This window comes from Aquarana catesbeiana, linkage group LG10 (assembly GCF_042186555.1).
Source record: "Aquarana catesbeiana isolate 2022-GZ linkage group LG10, ASM4218655v1, whole genome shotgun sequence".
Taxonomy (NCBI): domain Eukaryota; kingdom Metazoa; phylum Chordata; class Amphibia; order Anura; family Ranidae; genus Aquarana; species Aquarana catesbeiana.
In genome coordinates this window covers 262,354,926-262,373,543 of record NC_133333.1, presented here as the reverse complement: position 1 = coordinate 262,373,543, position 18,618 = coordinate 262,354,926, and the positions used below count along the sequence as shown (strand labels likewise).

Below are 18,618 nucleotides of genomic sequence, written 5' to 3'. Positions count from 1 at the left end.
AGTCACATCCACCATCCGGTCACACCCACCGCCCATCACACCCACCCACCGTCGGGTCACACCCACCGTCCAGTCACCCTACCGCCCAGTCACACCCACCCACCGCCCAGTCACACCCACCCACCATCCAGTCACATCTACTGTGCAGTCACACCCACCGCCCAATCACACCCACTGCCCAGTCACACCCACCGTCCGGTCACACCCACTGCCCAGTCACACCCACCGTCCGGTCTGTCAGGAAGTTTGAATGATTAATCAAGTCAGTGATATCAACTAATTAATCGATATACAGCAGTGCTTTCAGCTTTCAGATGGCTAGTTAGCATAAAATAAATAAATAAATACAGCTACACTGACGGGTAATTTCCTGAATTCTATGTAGAGATTTTTAAACACAATAAAGTTGTATGAAAGTTCGGACTACAAAAAAAAAAGTATTTACCAATCAATTCACTAACAATCCCATCTATCAGTCTGATTTCTCGTATGACATCGTTAAATGAATGCAGCGATGACAATAATTAGTACGGCTAAAGATTTAGGCCCAGGAATGAGGATGAATTAGATCACATTCCACTCACCACCCTATAGAGTACAAACAACTGGACTAAACCAGAAGACAACCAGGTCCACCCAACCAGGTCCACCCAGCCAGGTCCACCCAACCAGACCTTCTCCTCGGGTCCTTCTGCAGCAGAATGAAAGGGGAGAGTCAATGCAGCTTCACTCACATTATTTAAAGTGGGGGTCCACCTATCTATCGTTTTTTTTTTTTTTAAGTTCATTCACAAACTTTTCTTCTCAGCATTACATACTCACATATTGTGTGTAATATGTCCGCCTGTGTCAGATTTCGTCGGAAAGAATAACTTATATTATTCACTGCAGGCGGTTTCCATCTTCATTGTGGGCATTTGAAGCGCACAAGCATTTATTTCCTGGATGTGGTGAATGCTGTGCTCCCAGCATTCACCGCTCGTTCCTGCACATGCTCAGTGGCATCCTGAGAAGCCTGAGACTAGCTCCCAGGAGTCTGGGAGAGGCTAGAAACACGCCTACTCCCCAGGGAGGAGAACCAGGAAGTGCAAAGAACAATAGAAAAATAAAAGGTAATTACGGCGATTTCAATTTTTTTAAACGGCATGTCAGCATCTAGGCAAGGAAGAGAATACATACAGATATTGTTCAAAATTTGGGTGGAACCCCGCTTTAAGGAGTTGTAGAGGCAGAAGATGCATTAAGATAAAATACCTTCTGTTTGTAGCCCCCCCCCCCCAGGACCCCCCAATTACCTACCTGAGCCCCTACTCTCTCCAGTGATGTCCACGATCCCCTCAGCCATCCAGTACATTCCTCCTGATTGGCTGAGAGAGCAGCAGCGCTATTGGCTCCCACGGCTGTCAATCAAAGTCAGTCAGCCAATCAGGGGAGAGAGGGGGCGGGGCCAGGTCGGGCTCCATGTGTGAATGGATACACGGAGCTCTGACTCAGCTTGGGTGACCCCTGTAGCAAGCTGCTGGCTGAGGGGCACTCGATAGGAGGGAGGGGCCAGGAGCAGCAAAGAGGGACCCGAGAAGAGGAGGATCTGTGCATAACCAACTGCATAGAGGAGGGAAGTATAACATGTTTGTTATTTACAATCACTTTAATGCCGAGGTGGAGATGATACCGGTGAATAAAATATGATGTCAAAAATCTATTATAGAAAATAATGAAACACACAGGTAGTTCAATTCAGAAGTGAGAGGGAAGGTAGTGAGGAACATATTGTGTGATCCTGACTGGGACCAAGTACCAACGGGTCAGGACTTTGTAGTTCATTTCAAATGCCACAATATTTTGAGAGGAGGACTTTGTAGCCTCCAATGTGATTCCATTCTGCTCCCTCCAATGTGATTCCATTCTCCTCCCTCCAATGTGATTCCATTCTCCACCCTCCAATGTGATTCCATTCTCCACCCTCCAATGTGATTCCATTCTGCTCCCTCCAATGTGATTCCATTCTCCACCCTCCAATGTGATTCCATTCTCCACCCTCCAATGTGATTCCATTCTCCACCCTCCAATGTGATTCCATTCTCCACCCTCCAATGTGATTCCAGTCTGCACCCTCCAATGTGATTCCATTCTCCACCCTCCAATGTGATTCCATTCTCCACCCTCCAATGTGATTCCATTCTCCACCCTCCAATGTGATTCCATTCTGCTCCCTCCAATGTGATTCCATTCTCCACCCTCCAATGTGATTCCATTCTGCTCCCTCCAATGTGATTCCATTCTCCACCCTCCAATGTGATTCCATTCTGCTCCCTCCAATGTGATTCCATTCTCCACCCTCCAATGTGATTCCATTCTCCACCCTCCAATGTGATTCCATTCTCCACCCTCCAATGTGATTCCATTCTCCACCCTCCAATGTGATTCCATTCTGCTCCCTCCAATGTGATTCCATTCTGCTCCCTCCAATGTGATTCCATTCTCCACCCTCCAATGTGATTCCATTCTCCACCCTCCAATGTGATTCCATTCTCCACCCTCCAATGTGATTCCATTCTCCACCCTCCAATGTGATTCCATTCTGCACCCTCCAATGTGATTCCATTCTCCACCCTCCAATGTGATTCCATTCTCCACCCTCCAATGTGATTCCAGTCTGCACCCTCCAATGTGATTCCATTCTCCACCCTCCAATGTGATTCCATTCTGCACCCTCCAATGTGATTCCATTCTCCACCCTCCAATGTGATTCCATTCTGCTCCCTCCAATGTGATTCCATTCTCCACCCTCCAATGTGATTCCATTCTCCACCCTCCAATGTGATTCCAGTCTGCACCCTCCAATGTGATTCCATTCTCCACCCTCCAATGTGATTCCATTCTGCACCCTCCAATGTGATTCCAAGTCTCTTCCCTCTTTAGAGGTGTAGGAGGGGGTTGGAGAGCGATTGAATGTAGAGGGCTGAAATTAGACCTCTCCTGTGTGGATTTTTACAGGCTCGTTCACAAATGGACATGGAAGGGGAAGAGGAGTCCTTGGGGATTAGGGCATAGAAGTGTTTAAGCTGAAGGTATCAGAAGATTTCGGAGGATGGAACATCGTGAGACTCTCTGAGGGCAGGAGAAGGTTATCTACCATTGGTGGTTATAAATTTATAAGCTTGGATGAGGTTTGTGGAGGACCATATCTGGAAAGGAGGATGGTGAAGTCCAGGCAGGGTAGGAAGAAGGATTAGGTAGGAAGGAGAGCATGGGATTACAGTACGGTGGGATTGGAGGAGATGTTTGAATTTAAGATGGTCCCAAAGGGAGAGTGAATGACGTGTAACTGGGTTGTGTAAAGTACGGCGATCAGAGGGATGAGGTCAGAGGAGGTGAGCACCGGAAAGTGGATCACATTCAATTAAATTATATCTTACCACAACCATAATTGTGATGGGCTATGGAACCACGCCTGGGGATCTGCAAGGCTTTTAAAATGATGACCCATAGTGAATGTTCAGGGGGCTTCAAGGAAACCGATCAACAGATCGTCTGATAGAGATGGAGTGATGGGCTATCTGATAAGAATTGAGTTTGAAGAAGATGATCCTCAGTAAAGGGTGTTTTTTTCTTGGAGGAGCAAGTGAAGCTGATGATCCCCTTTACTCTCTGAACTTTCCCTTTTTATTTTCAAAATTCCCCTATCTAAGGACTAGCCTAAACCAGTGGCTCCCGCTGCTGTCTCAGCCAATGTGGAGGGAGAGTCCCCAGAGAGTTGAGGCTCTCATGCATATTGCTGGATCAAGATGGGGTTCAGGTAAGTATTAGGGGGGCTGCTGCACAGAGAAGGTTTTTTACCTACATGGACATGTCATAGAATGTATGAAGATAAAAAATCTTGAGCCTTTGGAACCACTTTAACCAAATTTTTGCTTAAATGCTGACTGTACCTAACCACCAGATGGCGCTCTAAGACCAGGGATTCCTATTGAGGTATTTTGGTAATAAAATTGAGCAGAGCCGCTGCTCTGTATGTCCATTCCACATGGAGCCTCGTCTTGGCCCCACCCCCTCTCTCTCCTTATTGTCTCACTGACTTTGACAGCAGTGGGAGCCAATGGCGCCTGCTGCTGTCTTAGCCAATAAGGAGGGAGAGTCCCGGATAGCCGAGGCTCTCCTGCAACATTGCTGGATTGAGAGGGGGCTCAGGTAAGTATTATGGGGGGCTGAGGGGGGCTGCTGGACACAGAAGGGTTTTTATCTTGCATAGAACCATTGGTGTCCGCAGAACTTTTTTCAGGGGGGGCATCATTTTAAGGTCACATATTCTCCACCCCTTTTCGACAATGTCATGAAGGGGAGGGGCTTAGTCATTATCACATAAAGGGCAGGCATGCAAAGGTTTGAGAAATCTGATTCAAAATCTTCCTAGAAGGATCAGGCTGCCGATGTCTGATTAGAAATTTCAAATCTGTTTTGATGTTTACAGAAGTTTCCACTGCTGACTCTTCTTTCTGAAAATGCCAACACCATGGCTCTGTTCCAATATTTGTATTCATTAACCCGGAGGAGGAATGCAGATAATACATTTTAACTTTCCTCAAACTTTTCTGATGTGCCTACAGGCTCTGGCTTAGAATAGAAAGCATTCAGACCCGCGGGTCAGCATTACAGCCGGGTAAAGAGCATTTTTAGAAGGTTAGCAATGATATCTCCCCCATATCTATCATGAAATAATTCATTTGCCACCTTGACTGCAATTATACAAATATTGCTGTTAGATGAGCTCCAGAAGATGGACACCTCAGGCAGGTGCAGGTGGACCGCTCACACTCAGCTCCCTTCCTTCCCTCGGGCTCTAAGCCGCGCTGCCTGGAGAAGATGGAGAAGGTGGATGGAGCCAAACTTGACCAGGTGTGAAGGAGGAAGAAGGTCCTCCTCCGCTCTGAATGCTGGGGCCTTGCCTCTGCCTCGTTATGTGATGTCACTGGTTGCTAGAGGCCAGGCAGCAGAGAGGCCAGCGGACGGTACAATAAGAGAGTCTAGAGAGTCGGCACTTGCCCCCCCCATGCATAGAATGCATTTAGAACCACATTAAGATTCTTAAAGCCGATCAGAAGAAGAATGTCTTTCAGTCTCAGACTCTCTGTAAATATACAAAGTGGATGCAATGCAAAAAAAATCACAATAAGTCAAACAGTAGTAACCAGCAGGTCCTGAGAGAACCTATGACCCCAGGTAGAAAAGGGAAGAGAGTGACCTGTGACCCCCGGGTAGAAAAGGGAAGAGAGTGACCTGTGACCCCCGGGTAGAAAAGGGAAGAGAGTGACCTGTGACCCCCGGGTAGAAAAGGGAAGAGAGTGACCTGTGACCCCCGGGTAGAAAAGGGAAGAGAGTGACCTGTGACCCCCGGGTAGAAAAGGGATGAGAGTGACCTGTGACCCCCGGGTAGAAAAGGGAGAATGACCTGTGACCCCAGGTAGAAAAGGGAAAAGAGTGACCTATTGAAAAGAAAAAAAAATGGAAGGATTCTTCCAAGGGTATTTTTTAGCAGCTAGATATTCTAATCAAGAAAGTTTATGAAGTTTATGATATTGTACAATTTTTATTGGACAAAATTAGAACAAGAATGAAAATAGGATGTCAAATATGAATTCTGGCTATAGGTGTGTACAATCATGTTCATTACAGCTGTCAATTAATTCACAGTACAACTATCAATTGAAAGTACATTACAAGAATGATATCCACACCAACGCGTTTCAACGTATTCAGTCATAGTCTTCTTCAGGGGGGGGGGGTTGGCTCTAAAAGAATATATCAGAACATCCATTTGTTCAATACCTCATATTCTGTGAGTATTTGTACATGTGATATATTGGTAAATTGATAATTACCGCTCAGGAAATGGAACTCTACCCCAGAGCCATAAATTGTTTAAAAAGATCCCAGCGGTCCAAAAATCTCCACACAACATTCCCACCTCCTCTAGATGAAGTCCGGGTCCAGGGGGCTTGCAAGAAAGTACACATGTGGACCCTCCTGGGATGGGGAAATGTACGGCACCTTTAATAATCTCAATATATTAATCAATGAAAAGGTAAAAGTCAAGTAAAATAAAAATGATCGTTTTGTCCAATTGCAGTACTAGTGGAACATGTGGAGTCTGTTAATGTCCATATATATATATATACTGGTCCGTTTGGAATTATATATTGTTATTTATAGGATGCCGTTTGGTTGTAAATTCAAGTATTATACCCCGTACACACGATCGATTGGACTTTCCAACAACAAAACTGTGAAATTTTGTTTGAAGGTTGTCGGCTCCCACTTGTCTTGCATACACACGGCACACAAATGTTGGCCAACAATTACGTTTGTAGTGACGTACTAGATGTACAAGACGTACTACGTGGTTTTTCAGCTCTTTAGCGCCACCCTTTGGGCTCCTTCTGCTAATTTTGTGTTAGTAGAAGTTTGGTGAGTGTTGATTCGCACTTTTCTTTTTGTGTTTTTCATTTAATGCTATTATTATTATTATTATTATTATTGATATCACTAGAAAAAAAAAAAGCCTTTGAAAATGTGTTTGCAATAACTCCATCAGTATCACCAGCAAAGCCGCTTCATTATCATCCCATTATAGAAGAAGAGAATTGTGCGCTGCATTTGGAGATTTTCTACGTCACAAATGTTAATTCTCCATTACGAGCGCGAGTTTACAAGACCGACCGCTTCTGAGCATGCGTGGACTTTTGTCCGACGGACTTGTGTACACGCGATCGGACAATCCAACAACAGACATTTGTTGGCTGAAAATTTGAGAACCTGCCATCCAACATTTGTCGGCAGAAAGTCCAACAACAAATGTTCGATGGAGTGTACAAACGATCGCACTTTCCGCCAACAAGCTCACATCCAACATATACTGTCGGAAAGTCTGACCGACATAAGTTGTTTTAAAATAAGAATCAATTTGGAATATTTTATTTTTGATTAAGTAAGATTGGAATTCTAAGTGCAAAATTCTAAATCAGTGTCTATTGTGATGGGGGGAGGGGGGGTTAAGTGTATAGATTGGGTGTGGGGTCTCTCTTAGGAGTGAAAATAAGTGCAATGAGAGAAATAATAAGTGCCAAGTATATCTAAATGGATTCTAATGTGTAAAAAGTGAACAAAATATGTGAAAAAAAGAGTTAAAAACTGTGTAAAAAAAAAAAAAAAAACCCCAAAAAACCCAAAAAGCACAAAAATGCACAAAGTTCTGTTGGCTGTTAAGGGATGTGGAAGGACAAATGTTGCAATTTTGATCTCCTGCCAACAAAGGTCAATCACTGTGATGATGATGAAGAGGGAAAGTGCCGTATTAATGATAAATAATATTAGGATAGTATCTGATATAAATGGACTTTAGTTCTTATTGAATGAGGTGTTGACAAAATAGAACATTATTTCAGGATTCTAAATAAAAGCTTTTCCCTCTGGGCCGGTGATCTTTCCTGTGCAGCTCTCCTGGGATCATCTTGGAGTCCTCTGGAGGCATTTTATATGATGTCTCCCATATTATGCTGGATTAGCCACCATTTATCCCCCCTCCCCTGGAGTCCCGGCCACCATTTATCCCCCCTCCCCTGGAGTCCCGGCCACCATTTATCCCCCCCTCCCCTGGAGTCCCGGCCACCATTTATCCCCCCTCCCTTGGAGTCCCGGCCACCATTTATCCCCCCTCCCCTGGAGTCCCGGCCACCATTTATCCCCCCTCCCCTGGAGTCCCGGCCACCATTTATCCCCCCTCCCCTGGAGTCCCGGCCACCATTTATCCCCCCCTCCCCTGGAGTCCCGGCCACCATTTATCCCCCCTCCCTTGGAGTCCCGGCCACCATTTATCCCCCCTCCCCTGGAGTCCCGGCCACCATTTATCCCCCCTCCCTTGGAGTCCCGGCCACCATTTATCCCCCCTCCCTTGGAGTCCCGGCCACCATTTATCCCCCCTCCCTTGGAGTCCCGGCCACCATTTATCCCCCCCTCCCCTGGAGTCCCGGCCACCATTTATCCCCCCTCCCCTGGAGTCCCGGCCACCATTTATCCCCCCCTCCCTTGGAGTCCCGGCCACCATTTATCCCCCCCTCCCCTGGAGTCCCGGCCACCATTTATCCCCCCCTCCCTTGGAGTCCCGGCCACCATTTATCCCCCCTCCCCTGGAGTCCCGGCCACCATTTATCCCCCCTCCCTTGGAGTCCCGGCCACCATTTATCCCCCCTCCCTTGGAGTCCCGGCCACCATTTATCCCCCCTCCCTTGGAGTCCCGGCCACCATTTATCCCCCCCTCCCCTGGAGTCCCGGCCACCATTTATCCCCCCTCCCCTGGAGTCCCGGCCACCATTTATCCCCCCCTCCCCTGGAGTCCCGGCCACCATTTATCCCCCCTCCCCTGGAGTCCCGGCCACCATTTATCCCCCCCTCCCTTGGAGTCCCGGCCACCATTTATCCCCCCTCCCCTGGAGTCCCGGCCACCATTTATCCCCCCTCCCTTGGAGTCCCGGCCACCATTTATCCCCCCTCCCTTGGAGTCCCGGCCACCATTTATCCCCCCTCCCTTGGAGTCCCGGCCACCATTTATCCCCCCTCCCTTGGAGTCCCGGCCACCACGTGGCTCCCTCCCTCGGTGTTCTGGATGGCCAAATCCTCGGTCTCTGCCGTCTCCTCTGCTGCACATGCAAGACGCTGTTATACCACATGAGCGCAAGGTCCATAGACCACGCATGCGCACCGTGCCCTTGAGTGCCCAAAAGGTGATCAAAGAACGCCACCGGCATGATAACGCCCCCCCCCCTCCCCCGAGAGGTGCAGAAGAGGAACAATAAAACAACAATATCCAATTACAAGACAATAAGAAGCATTATATATTTATATATTTATTCACAATGTTATTTATAGAAAAACATGAAGATTTTCATGAAGAATATTTAATCTTTATTTCTATAATGAAAAAATGTTTTAATTAGTTCATCCAAAATAGTTTTCCTATTATGATGTTTTTCTAATGTAATTCTTCTGAAAAGGGAGAATCATCACCTTGAAAGTCGCTCGTTATGATAAAAAAAAATAAAAAATAATTAACAAAATTTGCAGAATATGTGAATATTAACTGCAACAAAACTCATATTTTAGCTCTCATGTGTTGGAGGGGGAGGGGGGGGGGGGATGGGTGTTCCAAAAAATTGGAAGGATCCCCCCCCCCCCCCAAGGGGTTTTTTAGGTTTTCTATTCAAGAAAGTTTATGAAGTTTATAATATTGTAAAATCTTTATTGGACAAAATGAGTACAAGAATGGAATATTATTATTATTATTATTATTATAGAGGATTTATATTATTATTATTATTATTATAGAGGATTTATATGGCGTCAACAGTTTGCACAGCACTTTACAATGTAGGGGGGGAGGGGACGACACAATTACAGTTCAATACAGAAGGGACAGGGGGGTCCGGCTCATAGAGCTTACATTCTAAAGGGAGCTGGTACAAAAGGTAATATATGCGGGGGATGGTCTGATGGGGGGGGGGGGGGGGGGTGGCGGCTCAGGGACAATTGTTAGGTGGGGGTGGGATAGACTTCCCTAAATAAGTGAGTTTTCAGGGATCCTGAAGTCCTGAAGGTGGACAGGGTAGGGGCTGATCGCATATACCGGGGCAGAGAGTGCCAGAGGATGGGAGAAGCTCTGGAGAAGTCCTGAAGGTGGACAGGGTAGGGGCTGATCGCATATACCGGGGCAGGGAGTTCCAGAGGATGGGAGAAGCTCTGGAGAAGTCCTGAAGGTGGACAGGGTAGGGGCTGATCGCATATACCGGGGCAGGGAGTTCCAGAGGATGGGAGAGGCTCTGGAGAAGTCCTGAAGGTGGACAGGGTAGGGGCTGATCGCATATACCGGGACAGGGAGTTCCAGAGGATGGGAGAGGCTCTGGAGAAGTCCTGAAGGTGGACAGGTTAGGGGCTGATCAGATATACCGGGGTAGGGAGTTCCAGAGGATGGGAGAAGCTCTGGAGAAGTCCTGAAGGTGGACAGGGTAGGGGCTGATTGGATATACCGGGGTAGGGAGTTCCAGAGGATGGGAGAAGCTCTGGAGAAGTCCTGAAGGTGGACAGGTTAGGGGCTGATCAGATATACCGGGGTAGGGAGTTCCAGAGGATGGGAGAGGCTCTGGAGAAGTCCTGCATGGGAGGAGGTAAGAAGGGAGATAGAGAGCAGGAGGTCCTGGGAGGAGCGGAGGGGATGATTTGGGTGATATCGGTAGATGAGGTTGGTGATGTAGATGGGGCGATGTTGTGGATGGCCTTGTATTTTGAATTTTATACGGTGGGGGAGGGGAAGCCAGTGAAGGGATTGGCAGAGAGGGGCGGCAGTCATTGATCGATTAGTGAGGTGTATTAGTCTAGCAGCAGCATTCATAATAGACTGAAGGGGGAGGAGCCTGTGTAAGGGTCGGCCAATCAGGAGAGAGTTGCAGTAGTCAAGGAGTGAAGAAGTTGCTTTGTGGTGTCATTAGTCAGGAAGGGTGGAATTCTGGAGATGTTGCGGAGTTTCAGGCGGCAGGATTTCTCCAGTGATTGGATGTGGGGTGAAGGAGAGGTCAGAGTGAAGGATTACACCCAGGACCCTGGAATGTGTGGAGGGACCAATGGTTGTGTTGTTGATCTTAATGGTCATGGGGGGGGGGGGGGGACCAGGAAGGAGGAAATACAGTAATGGCTGCCACATTGCGGCGGACACATCGGACACTTTTGACACATTTTTGGGACCAGAGACATTTATACAACGATCAGAGCTATGAAAATGCACTGATTACTGTGTAAATATCACCCCCCCCCACCAGCCTGACGTGGTGTATCTGGATTGTACGAAAACATTTGACACAGTTCCCCATAAACGTTTACTGTACAAAATAAGGTGCGTTGGCATGGACCATAGGGTGAGTACATGGATTGAAAACTGGCTACAAGGGCGTGTTCAGAGGGTGGTGATAAATGGGGAGTACTCAGAATGGTCAGGGGTGGGTAGTGGGGTCCCCCAGGGTTCTGTGCTGGGACCAATCCTATTTAATTTGTTCATAAACGATCTGGAGGATGGGATAAACAGTTCAATCTCTGTATTTGCAGACGATACTAAGCTAAGCAGGGCAATAACTTCTCCGCAGGATGTGGAAACCTTGCAAAAAGATCTGAACAAATTAATGGGGTGGGCGACTACATGGCAAATGAGGTTCAATGTAGAAAAATGTAAAATAATGCATTTGGGTGGTAAAAATCTGAAGTCAATCTATAGACTGGGGGGAGAACCTCTGGGGGGATCTAGGATGGAAAAGGACCTGGGGGTCCTAGTAGATGATAGGCTCAGCAATGACATGCAATGCCAAGCTGCTGCTAATAAGGCAAACAGAATATTGGCATTAAAAAGGGGATCAACTCCAGAGATAAAACGATAATTCTCCCGCTCTACAAGACTCTGGTCCGGCCGCACCTGGAGTATGCTGTCCAGTTCTGGGCACCAGTCCTCAGGAAGGATGTACTGGAAATGGAGCGACTACAAAGAAGGGCAACAAAGCTAATAAAGGGTCTGGAGGATCTTAGTTATGAGGAAAGGTTGTGAGCTCTGAACTTATTCTCTCTGGAGAAGAGACGCTTGAGAGGGGATATGATTTCATTGTATAAATACCGGACTGGTGACCCCACAATATATAAATACCGGACTGGTGACCCCACAATATATAAATACCGGACTGGTGACCCCACAAAATATAAATACCGGACTGGTGACCCCACAATATATAAATACCGGACTGGTGACCCCACAATATACAAATACCGGACTGGTGACCCCACAATGTACAAATACCGGACTGGTGATCCCACAATATACAAATACCGGACTGGTGACCCCACAATATATAAATACCGGACTGGTGACCCCACAATATATAAATACCGGACTGGTGACCCCACAATATACAAATACAGGACTGGTGACCCCACAATATACAAATACCGGACTGGTGACCCCACAATATATAAATACCGGACTGGTGACCCCACAATATACAAATACCAGACTGGTGACCCCACAATATACAAATACCGGACTGGTGACCCCACAATATACAAATACCGGACTGGTGACCCCACAATATATAAATACCTGACTGGTGACCCCAAAATATACAAATACCGGACTGGTGACCCCACAATATACAAATACCGGACTGGTGACCCCACAATAGAGAAATACCGGACTGGTGACCCCACAATGTATAAATACCGGACTGGTGACCCCACAATATACAAATACTGGACTGGTGACCCCACAATATACAAATACCGGACTGGTGACCACACAGTATACAAATACCGGACTGGTGACCCCACAATATACAAATACCGGACTGATGACCCCACAATATACAAATACCGGACTGGTGACCACACAGTATACAAATACCGGACTGGTGACCCCACAATATACAAATACCGGACTGGTGACCCCACAATATATAAATACCGGACTGGTGACCCCACAATATACAAATACCGGACTGGTGACCCCACAATATATAAATACCGGACTGGTGACCCCACAATATACAAATACCGGACTGGTGACCCCACAATATATAAATACCGGACTGGTGACCCCACAATATACAAATACCGGACTGGTGACCCCACAATATACAAATACCGGACTGGTGACCCCACAATATATAAATACCGGACTGGTGACCCCACAATATAGAAATACCGGACTGGTGACCCCACAATAGGGATAAAACTTTTTCGCAGAAGAGAGTTTAATAAGACTCGGGCCACTCATTACAATTAGAAGAAAAGAGGTTTAACCTTAAACTATGTAGAGGGTTCTTTACTGTAAGAGCGGCAAGGATGTGGAATTCCCTTCCACAGGCGGTGGTCTCAGCGGGGAGCATTGATAGCTTCAAGAAACTATTAGATAATCACCTGAATGACCGCAATATACAGGATATATAATGTAATACTGACACATAATCACACACATAGGTTGGACTTGATGGACTTGTGTCTTTTTTCCAACCTCACCTACTATGTAACTATGTAACCGGTGATATCCCATCCCCCACACCATTACACCCCCACCACCAAACCGGTGATACAAGGCAGGATGGATCCATGCGCCAAATTCTGACCCCACCATGTGAATGTCGGAGGTGAAATCTGTGACAGACCTAGCCAGGACAGAGGTTTTTGGAGAGGACTGAATGCTAACCTCTTGCCTACAGATTATGGGCCCTGGCATTTGGGGGGACGGTGCTCGTTGTGAGCTGTATGTCTGGGGCCCCTTGAGGTGGCGTTACTTTAGATTCCAGTCCATGCCCCCCCCAAGACACACAGACTCTGGGGACCCTGGATATGTCATTGTGATGGGAATCAGTAATAGGGGCACAAAGTGAATGAGAACCCCACTATGATCTGTGCTGGTCAGGATCAATGCTGTATATATGTATATAATGTGTGCTGGTCAGGATCAATGCTGTATATATGTATATAATGTGTGCTGGTCAGACTCAGTGCTGTATATATGTATATATAATGTGTGCTGGTCAGACTCAGTGCTGTATATATGTATATATAATGTGTGCTGGTCGGGATCAATGCTGTATATATGTATATATAATGTGTGCTGGTCGGACTCAATGCTGTATATATGTATATATAATGTGTGCTGGTCGGACTCAGTGCTGTATATATGTATATATAATGTGTGCTGGTCGGGATCAATGCTGTATATATGTACAGTATATAAAATGTGTGATGTCTCATTATGTTGTGGACTCTTTGCTGTGATGGTTTGGGGTGTGACTGTCTTCTATTGTCTATTGTGGTGTCGGCCTCAACTATTATGGTCTTGCTGTGAGGAAAGGGGGAGGGGGGATCCCTCCAGCAGCCCCCCTGATAAGACTGTTTACTGATGAGAAGTTATACACACCTGACCTGTGTCTATTGTCATTGGACAGTTTAACCCGCCCTCTTTTCCAAGGGTGGGGGGGGGTGTTTTGAAGTGGGATCTGTATAACGTGTTGGAATAAAGAGTCATTCCTGCTTGACCCTCAAGACACACAGAGTATCTTGTCTCGTACTTTGGGGAGAATTATTCGTATGGGTTCCCTGTGCAGCCAATCGGAGTGTTCGGTAGCTGCCGTTGTGTTCGGAAATGGAATGTCCTAAACGGCTTTAACCCCTTTCATACTCGGGGTGTCGTTACAAAATCCAGACTCATCAGACCAGCCAACGTTTTTCCAATCTTCTATTCTCCCGGTGTGGTCTTCTGCTGCTGTAGCCCATCTGCTTCAAGGTTGGATGTTGTGCGTTCACAGATGGTATTTTGCATACCTTGGGTGTAACGAGTGGTAATTTGAGTTCCTGTTGTCTTTCTATCATCTGGAACCAGTCTGCCCATCCTCCTCTGACCTCAACAAGGCATTTTCCTCCACACAACTGCCGCTCACTGGATATTTTCTCTTTTTCCCACCATTCTCTGTAATCCCGAGAGATGGTTGTGTGTGAAAATCCCAGAAATACTCAGACCAGCCCGTCTGCCACCAACAACCATGCCACCTTCAAAGTCACCGATATCCCCTTTCTTCCCCATTCTGATGCAGCAGGTCATCTTCACCTTGTCTAGAGGGCTAAATGCATTGAGTTGCTGGCGTGTGATTGGCTGATTAGTAATTTGTGTTACCGAGCGATTGAAGAGGTGTACCTAATAAAGTGTCCGGTGAGTGGATATTTGTGTTCTTGTTCTGATACATTGTGTCATAGTTGTTATCCGGCTGATGGTTGTCCTTGGACCCAGGAAGTGTCAGGTGACACCGGCAGCAGTAATACAGGAAGGACGAGACGGGGGAGGGGAGGCAATGTCGCTCTCATTGTCTGTGGCGGGGATTCTCCTGCTTTGTATTCTGATCTTTTTGGGCGCAACTTTTCTCAGAAGTTCAAAAGCGAAATATCCTCCCGGAATCGCCAATCCGGCAGAACTTCGGAGAATTCACACCTTGTCCTCGGGATTAATCATTCTGGTGAGTTCATGTCTGACACCAAAAATCCAGCATTTCTGGTGTTTATTACCTGCAGTTCTGAGCACCCGACCAAGACTCTGGTCCGGCCGCACCTGGAGTATGCTGTCCAGTTCTGGGCACCAGTCCTCAGGAAGGATGTACTGGAAATGGAGCGACTACAAAGAAGGGCAACAAAGCTAATAAAGGGTCTGGAGGATCTTAGTTATGAGGAAAGGTTGTGAGCTCTGAACTTATTCTCTCTGGAGAAGAGACGCTTGAGAGGGGATATGATTTCATTGTATAAATACCGGACTGGTGACCCCACAATATATAAATACCGGACTGGTGACCCCACAATATACAAATACCGGACTGGTGACCCCACAATATATAAATACCGGACTGGTGACCCCACAATATACAAATACCGGACTGGTGACCCCACAATGTACAAATACCGGACTGGTGATCCCACAATATACAAATACCGGACTGGTGACCCCACAATATATAAATACCGGACTGGTGACCCCACAATATATAAATACCGGACTGGTGACCCCACAATATACAAATACAGGACTGGTGACCCCACAATATACAAATACCGGACTGGTGACCCCACAATATATAAATACAGGACTGGTGACCCCACAATATACAAATACAGGACTGGTGACCCCACAATATACAAATACCAGACTGGTGACCCCACAATATACAAATACCGGACTGGTGACCCCACAATATACAAATACCGGACTGGTGACCCCACAATATATAAATACCTGACTGGTGACCCCAAAATATACAAATACCGGACTGGTGACCCCACAATATACAAATACCGGACTGGTGACCCCACAATAGAGAAATACCGGACTGGTGACCCCACAATGTATAAATACCGGACTGGTGACCCCACAATATACAAATACTGGACTGGTGACCCCACAATATACAAATACCGGACTGGTGACCACACAGTATACAAATACCGGACTGGTGACCCCACAATATACAAATACCGGACTGATGACCCCACAATATACAAATACCGGACTGGTGACCACACAGTATACAAATACCGGACTGGTGACCCCACAATATACAAATACCGGACTGGTGACCCCACAATATATAAATACCGGACTGGTGACCCCACAATATACAAATACCGGACTGGTGACCCCACAATATATAAATACTGGACTGGTGACCCCACAATATACAAATACCGGACTGGTGACCCCACAATATATAAATACCGGACTGGTGACCCCACAATATACAAATACCGGACTGGTGACCCCACAATATACAAATACCGGACTGGTGACCCCACAATATATAAATACCGGACTGGTGACCCCACAATATAGAAATACCGGACTGGTGACCCCACAATAGGGATAAAACTTTTTCGCAGAAGAGAGTTTAATAAGACTCGGGCCACTCATTACAATTAGAAGAAAAGAGGTTTAACCTTAAACTATGTAGAGGGTTCTTTACTGTAAGAGCGGCAAGGATGTGGAATTCCCTTCCACAGGCGGTGGTCTCAGCGGGGAGCATTGATAGCTTCAAGAAACTATTAGATAATCACCTGAATGACCGCAATATACAGGGATATATAATGTAATACTGACACATAATCACACACATAGGTTGGACTTGATGGACTTGTGTCTTTTTTCCAACCTTACCTACTATGTAACTATGTAACCGGTGATATCCCATCCCCCACACCATTACACCCCCACCACCAAACCGGTGATACAAGGCAGGATGGATCCATGCGCCAAATTCTGACCCCACCATGTGAATGTCGGAGGTGAAATCTGTGACAGACCTAGCCAGGACAGAGGTTTTTGGAGAGGACTGAATGCTAACCTCTTGCCTACAGATTATGGGCCCTGGCATTTGGGGGGACGGTGCTCGTTGTGAGCTGTATGTCTGGGGCCCCTTGAGGTGGCGTTACTTTAGATTCCAGTCCATGCCCCCCCCAAGACACACAGACTCTGGGGACCCTGGATATGTCATTGTGATGGGAATCAGTAATAGGGGCACAAAGTGAATGAGAACCCCACTATGATCTGTGCTGGTCAGGATCAATGCTGTATATATGTATATAATGTGTGCTGGTCAGACTCAGTGCTGTATATATGTATATATAATGTGTGCTGGTCAGACTCAGTGCTGTATATATGTATATATAATGTGTGCTGGTCGGGATCAATGCTGTATATATGTATATATAATGTGTGCTGGTCGGACTCAATGCTGTATATATGTATATATAATGTGTGCTGGTCGGACTCAATGCTGTATATATGTATATATAATGTGTGCTGGTCGGGATCAATGCTGTATATATGTATATATAATGTGTGCTGGTCGGACTCAATGCTGTATATATGTATATATAATGTGTGCTGGTCGGACTCAGTGCTGTATATATGTATATATAATGTGTGCTGGTCGGGATCAATGCTGTATATATGTACAGTATATAAAATGTGTGATGTCTCATTATGTTGTGGACTCTTTGCTGTGATGGTTTGGGGTGTGACTGTCTTCTATTGTCTATTGTGGTGTCGGCCTCAACTATTATGGTCTTGCTGTGAGGAAAGGGGGAGGGGGGATCCCTCCAGCAGCCCCCCTGATAAGACTGTTTACTGATGAGACGTTATACACACCTGACCTGTGTGTCTATTGTCATTGGACAGTTTAACCCGCCCTCTTTTCCAAGGGTGGGGGGGGGTGTTTTGAAGTGGGATCTGTATAACGTGTTGGAATAAAGAGTCATTCCTGCTTGACCCTCAAGACACACAGAGTATCTTGTCTCGTACTTTGGGGAGAATTATTCGTATGGGTTCCCTGTGCAGCCAATCGGAGTGTTCGGTAGCTGCCGTTGTGTTCGGAAATGGAATGTCCTAAACGGCTTTAACCCCTTTCATACTCGGGGTGTCGTTACAAAATCCAGACTCATCAGACCAGCCAACGTTTTTCCAATCTTCTATTCTCCCGGTGTGGTCTTCTGCTGCTGTAGCCCATCTGCTTCAAGGTTGGATGTTGTGCGTTCACAGATGGTATTTTGCATACCTTGGGTGTAACGAGTGGTAATTTGAGTTCCTGTTGTCTTTCTATCATCTGGAACCAGTCTGCCCATCCTCCTCTGACCTCAACAAGGCATTTTCCTCCACACAACTGCCGCTCACTGGATATTTTCTCTTTTTCCCACCATTCTCTGTAATCCCGAGAGATGGTTGTGTGTGAAAATCCCAGAAATACTCAGACCAGCCCGTCTGCCACCAACAACCATGCCACCTTCAAAGTCACCGATATCCCCTTTCTTCCCCATTCTGATGCAGCAGGTCATCTTCACCTTGTCTAGAGGGCTAAATGCATTGAGTTGCTGGCGTGTGATTGGCTGATTAGTAATTTGTGTTACCGAGCGATTGAAGAGGTGTACCTAATAAAGTGTCCGGTGAGTGGATATTTGTGTTCTTGTTCTGATACATTGTGTCATAGTTGTTATCCGGCTGAT

At 46.4% G+C, this 18,618-nt stretch overlaps 1 protein-coding gene across 1 annotated transcript in view; it reads right to left on the bottom strand.

Annotated features, from left to right (window-relative positions):
- The window catches only part of VPS13D (vacuolar protein sorting 13 homolog D), a gene marked incomplete at its 5' end in the record, with an annotated part of 401,105 nt that overhangs the window by 114,949 nt on the left and 267,538 nt on the right, over positions 1–18,618 (bottom strand).